A 7,204-nucleotide genomic window follows, 5' to 3' on the forward strand; every position below is an offset into this window, starting at 1 on the left:
TCTTTATAATATGAGCTTCACTTTTTGTATTGAAGATCTGAAAAAAATTAACTTTTTGATGATATCGTAATTTTGTGAGAAGCCCATGTAGTTCATACTCATCAGAATACTGTAGAAGGGAATGCATGGGCTAATCTGCTGTCTACCTGGTCCATACATTCCTATAGGCAATTGCACAATGAAATGACCAAGAATGGTAAGTATAATATATGCAATTTGGGTGAGTGTAAATTCTCTCTATTCTGGCATTCCTGAACAAGATATACATTGTAGTAAAGGAATATAAAGCTCATCAGAATAATTTGGCTGTGAGAAGCAACAGTGCTCTCTGTCCTCACCTCTGGACATGTGGGTGTCCACATTCTGGAGAACCCAACATGTTCATGTTTTACACTGAGAGCCCATTGATTTCAATAGGAATGATGTAATACATCCTTTCCCCTGTGGAGGTGCTGCAGGAAGATTAGACACCAACTACCACTTTACAAATAATCACAGAACAGGAGGAAAACAGGGAGTGTTTAAAAATAGTGCATAATTTTATTACAAAAATACATTAAACCACATACATATAATAAAAACGACAAATACAGATACCAAAAAAGGGGACCTCATACACCCAGGACCGGAATAATATAGAAACAGATAGTACTGTATGGCGGTATACTCCACAAAGTGGAGAAGAATACCCTCAAAAGGAAAGAAAACCCCCACCACAGACCGTATCAGCTACCCATATAGGTCAATAGACAGTCACATTTAAATAGGTATGGGTATGGGCAGAGAGACAATCCGGGAAAGGGGGAGGGTTTCATAATGTGAGGAGAATGGAGAGGCAAAAGTAACCAGCTCAAATGAGCGTTAAAGCAAACCCCACCAGATAGCACCACTCACAACCGGTTCTTACCCCAGGTGCTGAAGACCCCAAGAATCGGGCAATGCCCCCGACGCGCGTTTCGCTATGTGTCCGCTGCTTTTTCAAGGGGGAGTGTCCCTTTGTACCGGGTCAGGACCTTATATCCAGTAATACCCCGGTCACATGACCACCATGTGACCGGAAGAGGATCAGCGGCTGAAACTAAGCGGCGCATGCGCCCGTGGCCAGCCCCCCCGCAGCCACCAGATCCGGCCAAGTGCCTGCAGCGAGACGAGCAGGCGCACGGCAGATCGCCATGGAAACCCGGTCGCCGAGCCACAGACACCAAGCGGCCGGATACAGGAGGCGCGAGGAGGGGAGCCATCGGGCGCATGCGCACCACAGCCAAAAAAGAATAAGACCTACGGAATACTGCCCCACCGAAATGCCCACTCCCTTGCAAAGTAAACAATCACAATTACATAAATATAAGAGGCATAGATTGAACACAAAGGCGGGATATCGTAGCACCGACACATCCATATAATAGATCCTCATAAATGGAGCGCATAGATGAAACAGGTCCATGATCCGTGGCAGATACAGATGTCAGAAGAAGTAATGTAAGATTAGTCCCAAAATACATTGTAGAGAAATCCACAATCCCAGAAGAAAACAAAATCTAGTAAAAGAGAATAAAATAAAACAATAAGAAAACGCCACAAACAAACAAAAGGACAACAACAAGCATAAAAATGGAGGGGAATCAAAAGGAAACTATCAATGAACCATAATGTATGGCTACAGGAAAGGGGCGAAATTCAGGGCCTCATTGAGACCATTGGGTCTAACAGTGTCTAAAGTGACTATCCATTTTAGCTCACGCTGGGCAAGGAGGCGTTTAATGTTACCACCCCTTATTCCAGTATGAACCAAATCTATCCCTCTGACCTTGAAACATTTGGGGTCACAATTGTGAACTTCCCTGAAATGCCTAGGGATAGTCTGTAATTCAGATATATCCTCCACTGTCCTGGCCGCGCCAATGCCCCGCACATGTTCCCTCACTCTCACTCTTAATTCCCTGGATGTAAGGCCCACATATATCAGTGGGCAACTGCATGTGGCATAGTAGACCACATTCCTGCTACTGCAGGAAATGTAGTCCCTAATCTGATATTCTTTTTTGCCATCAGCAGAGTGAAAGGAGGTACTGCGCAGGACATTGGCGCAGGCAAGACAGTGGCCACAACTATAGCAACCCATGATACGTCGTGATGAGCCAAACAAACCAGTGGTTGGTGTCGAGTAATGGCTCTTGACCAGGAGGTCCTTCAAGTTCCTGGCCCTACGTGGGGTCATCTGTGGGTAGTCGGACAGAAACGGACCCAGGGAGGGCTCTGTGCTTAAAATACGCCAATGTTTGTTTAAAATGGCTCTAATATTGTCCCACTCATGATTGTATTCTGATATAAACCGTATCGTTCCATCAGCACAACTCTTGTCTCGTTTGTTATACAACAAATGGTTGCGTGGTGTAGATTTGGCCCTATTATACCCGTATAGAACACACCGTTTGATGTATCCCCTCTGTTTGAAACGTTCCTTCAAATCATTAGCCTGTAGCTCAAAATCATAATCAGTAGAGCAGATCCGCCTCATCCGGAGGAACTGTCCGACCGGGACGGCCCTAATGGTGGCTTGGCTGTGCCCAGATGACGCATGAATCAATGCATTAACAGCTGTTGTTTTACGGAACACATCCGTTTCAATAAAAGTATCAGGACCTACCTTTAGACAAATATCTAGAAAATCGATGGTAGATGGGTCATATTTGTAGGTTAGCCTGATGTTAAATGCATTGGAATTGAGCACAGCCATAAAATCCCCGAGCTGCTGCACCGTTCCACGCCAAAAAAACAAATCATCATCTATGTAGCGTAACCAGCACAGCACATGGTCGGCGGCCCCCGCCCCCGCATCACCAAACACCAACCTCTCCCAGAAACCCAGGAAGAGGTTGGCGTACGCGGGCGCACAGGCCGCCCCCATGGCTGCGCCACGCTTTTGTTGGTAGAATTGATCTTTAAATGTAAAAAAATTATGCGTCAGAACAAATTGCAGCAGCTCGAGGATAAGCTCACACAAAGGGCCGCCCAGGTCGGAGGTCCCCAGAAAGAAGCGGACCGCTCGCAGGCCATCGGTGTGGTCAATACAGGTATAAAGGGCCTCCACATCAGCTGTCACAAGAAGAGTCCCATCATCCACAGAGACCCCGTCAACCCTCGTTAGGACGTCCGTTGTGTCCTTCACAAAGGATGGTAATGTTTCAACTAGTGTTTTTAAATAATAGTCGATAAATCTACATATTGGGTCACACAGACCTTGCATCCCTGACACAATCGGACGTCCCGGAGGGCCGACGAGGTCCTTGTGGATTTTCGGGAGGAGGTAAAAGGTCGGGACCTTCGGGAACTCGACCGTCAGGCCATCCAACACTTTTTTATTAATTATACCCACATCAAAAGCACGATGCAGAATTTTCTGCAGCTGCACCGAGAAGGAGACCACCGGATTATGGGTGAGTTTAGTATAAACTGTTTGATTCCGAAGTTGTTTGAATGCTTCTCTTTCATACTTTTCCACCGGCCAGACCACGATGTTTCCCCCCTTATCCGCCGCCTTAAAGACAACATCCTTAAGTGATTGTAACTGGCAAATAGCCTCTCTTTCACTCCCTGTGAGATTATCATGCCGTCTACGTGTGGAAAGCTTCCTCAAATCATCTGTTACGAGATGGTGTCTGTGGCTCGGCGACCGGGTTTCCATGGCGATCTGCCGTGCGCCTGCTCGTCTCGCTGCAGGCACTTGGCCGGATCTGGTGGCTGCGGGGGGGCTGGCCACGGGCGCATGCGCCGCTTAGTTTCAGCCGCTGATCCTCTTCCGGTCACATGGTGGTCATGTGACCGGGGTATTACTGGATATAAGGTCCTGACCCGGTACAAAGGGACACTCCCCCTTGAAAAAGCAGCGGACACATAGCGAAACGCGCGTCGGGGGCATTGCCCGATTCTTGGGGTCTTCAGCACCTGGGGTAAGAACCGGTTGTGAGTGGTGCTATCTGGTGGGGTTTGCTTTAACGCTCATTTGAGCTGGTTACTTTTGCCTCTCCATTCTCCTCACATTATGAAACCCTCCCCCTTTCCCGGATTGTCTCTCTGCCCATACCCATACCTATTTAAATGTGACTGTCTATTGACCTATATGGGTAGCTGATACGGTCTGTGGTGGGGGTTTTCTTTCCTTTTGAGGGTATTCTTCTCCACTTTGTGGAGTATACCGCCATACAGTACTATCTGTTTCTATATTATTCCGGTCCTGGGTGTATGAGGTCCCCTTTTTTGGTATCTGTATTTGTCGTTTTTATTATATGTATGTGGTTTAATGTATTTTTGTAATAAAATTATGCACTATTTTTAAACACTCCCTGTTTTCCTCCTGTTCTGTGTATATCATGTTTTGGGAGTTGTAGCTAGAGGGGCCGGGATTTATTCCTGGGTCACCTGTTACCATGAGTCTGGGTTTTTGTATATTGATAATTATTTCTGTGTTTCTCACAGCAGGTCCCAGCATTATAACAATGGACTTTCGAGCCCGTGACGGCACATGGCTCACGCAAATTGATAACGTTTTTAAAGATACCAATGAATTGGGCATGGAGGGGAACTCTAGGGGGTTGCAGGAGAATATGGCCGAATTTAGGGACTTATTGAGGAAACGCACGAAGGTTTGGTGGAACCATGCCTTTTTGGACAAATACCTGCAGAAGGGTCTTATTCCCAGGGGCCTCAGGGTGCAGGTCTTCCCATCCTTCCCGGTTGATGATGCTGATATTAAGGGAAGGTGGGAGGAATGTGCCAGTAAATGTTCTGTGGGGTTTATGGAGATCTTGAAGGAAATGAACGCAAAATCTCTAAAGGAAATGGAAGTTGATATTGAGACCCTACAGTCTAGTATCAAAAAAGAGATGTCGAGTAAAAATTTAATAAAATTTAATAACGAAATTGAGAAAGAAGTTGAAAAATGGGTTGAAGATATTCAACTAACAAAATCCAAGAAATTCCAGCGTGATATGAACGATAGACAGAGTGGTAAAATGTATAGATGGAGGAATGGGAACGAGCGCTCTCGTCCATACTATCGTAACGAGTCACGGTCAAGATCACGATCGACATCATACAAATCTACTACATCTGTGGATGATAGACATTTGGGAAAAAGGGGTCCTATGGAAAAAGATAGTGATGGCCCACAAACGAGTAGGAAAATGAATACAAGGCAGAACTCTAAAAAAGGACCTGTGGGACATCAGTCGGATGGTCGGACCCAGGGGGGACTACAGGTAGTCAATCTGTCTAATCATGTCCTCTCTGAGAGTCAACTAAACGTATTAAGCAGAGGGCTCTCGTTCTCGCCAACTAATGGTTTTAATTTTTTCACAGCCTTAAAGGACCTCCACTTATTTTCGAGGAAGTTGATTTTGAAGAAGTTACATTCGGGAGGAGGAAATAGATCTGATATTCTGGGCTGCACTGAGGAGGATACTCTCCGGATTTTGGAGGAACTATTGGAGGAGCAAACTAATACACCTAAAGGTGAGTTTCCGCCGGCTATTATTCCGAAGTCCACGAGGTTTCCCCCCTTGTCCCTTAGCCCTGCAGTGGTAGTGTTCACTAAACTCGTAACAGATGATTTGAGGAAGCTTTCCACACGTAGACGGCATGATAATCTCACAGGGAGTGAAAGAGAGGCTATTTGCCAGTTACAATCACTTAAGGATGTTGTCTTTAAGGCGGCGGATAAGGGGGGAAACATCGTGGTCTGGCCGGTGGAAAAATATGAAAGAGAAGCATTCAAACAACTTCGGAATCAAACAGTTTATACTAAACTCACCCATAATCCGGTGGTCTCCTTCTCGGTGCAGCTGCAGAAAATTCTGCATCGTGCTTTTGATGTGGGTATAATTAATAAAAAAGTGTTGGATGGCCTGACGGTCGAGTTCCCGAAGGTCCCGACCTTTTACCTCCTCCCGAAAATCCACAAGGACCTCGTCGGCCCTCCGGGACGTCCGATTGTGTCAGGGATGCAAGGTCTGTGTGACCCAATATGTAGATTTATCGACTATTATTTAAAAACACTAGTTGAAACATTACCATCCTTTGTGAAGGACACAACGGACGTCCTAACGAGGGTTGACGGGGTCTCTGTGGATGATGGGACTCTTCTTGTGACAGCTGATGTGGAGGCCCTTTATACCTGTATTGACCACACCGATGGCCTGCGAGCGGTCCGCTTCTTTCTGGGGACCTCCGACCTGGGCGGCCCTTTGTGTGAGCTTATCCTCGAGCTGCTGCAATTTGTTCTGACGCATAATTTTTTTACATTTAAAGATCAATTCTACCAACAAAAGCGTGGCGCAGCCATGGGGGCGGCCTGTGCGCCCGCGTACGCCAACCTCTTCCTGGGTTTCTGGGAGAGGTTGGTGTTTGGTGATGCGGGGGCGGGGGCCGCCGACCATGTGCTGTGCTGGTTACGCTACATAGATGATGTTTTGTTTTTTTGGCGTGGAACGGTGCAGCAGCTCGGGGATTTTATGGCTGTGCTCAATTCCAATGCATTTAACATCAGGCTAACCTACAAATATGACCCATCTACCATCGATTTTCTAGATATTTGTCTAAAGGTAGGTCCTGATACTTTTATTGAAACGGATGTGTTCCGTAAAACAACAGCTGTTAATGCATTGATTCATGCGTCATCTGGGCACAGCCAAGCCACCATTAGGGCCGTCCCGGTCGGACAGTTCCTCCGGATGAGGCGGATCTGCTCTACTGATTATGATTTTGAGCTACAGGCTAATGATTTGAAGGAACGTTTCAAACAGAGGGGATACATCAAACGGTGTGTTCTATACGGGTATAATAGGGCCAAATCTACACCACGCAACCATTTGTTGTATAACAAACGAGACAAGAGTTGTGCTGATGGAACGATACGGTTTATATCAGAATACAATCATGAGTGGGACAATATTAGAGCCATTTTAAACAAACATTGGCGTATTTTAAGCACAGAGCCCTCCCTGGGTCCGTTTCTGTCCGACTACCCACAGATGACCCCACGTAGGGCCAGGAACTTGAAGGACCTCCTGGTCAAGAGCCATTACTCGACACCAACCACTGGTTTGTTTGGCTCATCACGACGTATCATGGGTTGCTATAGTTGTGGCCACTGTCTTGCCTGCGCCAATGTCCTGCGCAGTACCTCCTTTCACTCTGCTGATGGCAA

Source organism: Ranitomeya imitator, chromosome 2 (assembly GCF_032444005.1).
Source record: "Ranitomeya imitator isolate aRanImi1 chromosome 2, aRanImi1.pri, whole genome shotgun sequence".
In the NCBI taxonomy this organism is placed as follows: domain Eukaryota; kingdom Metazoa; phylum Chordata; class Amphibia; order Anura; family Dendrobatidae; genus Ranitomeya; species Ranitomeya imitator.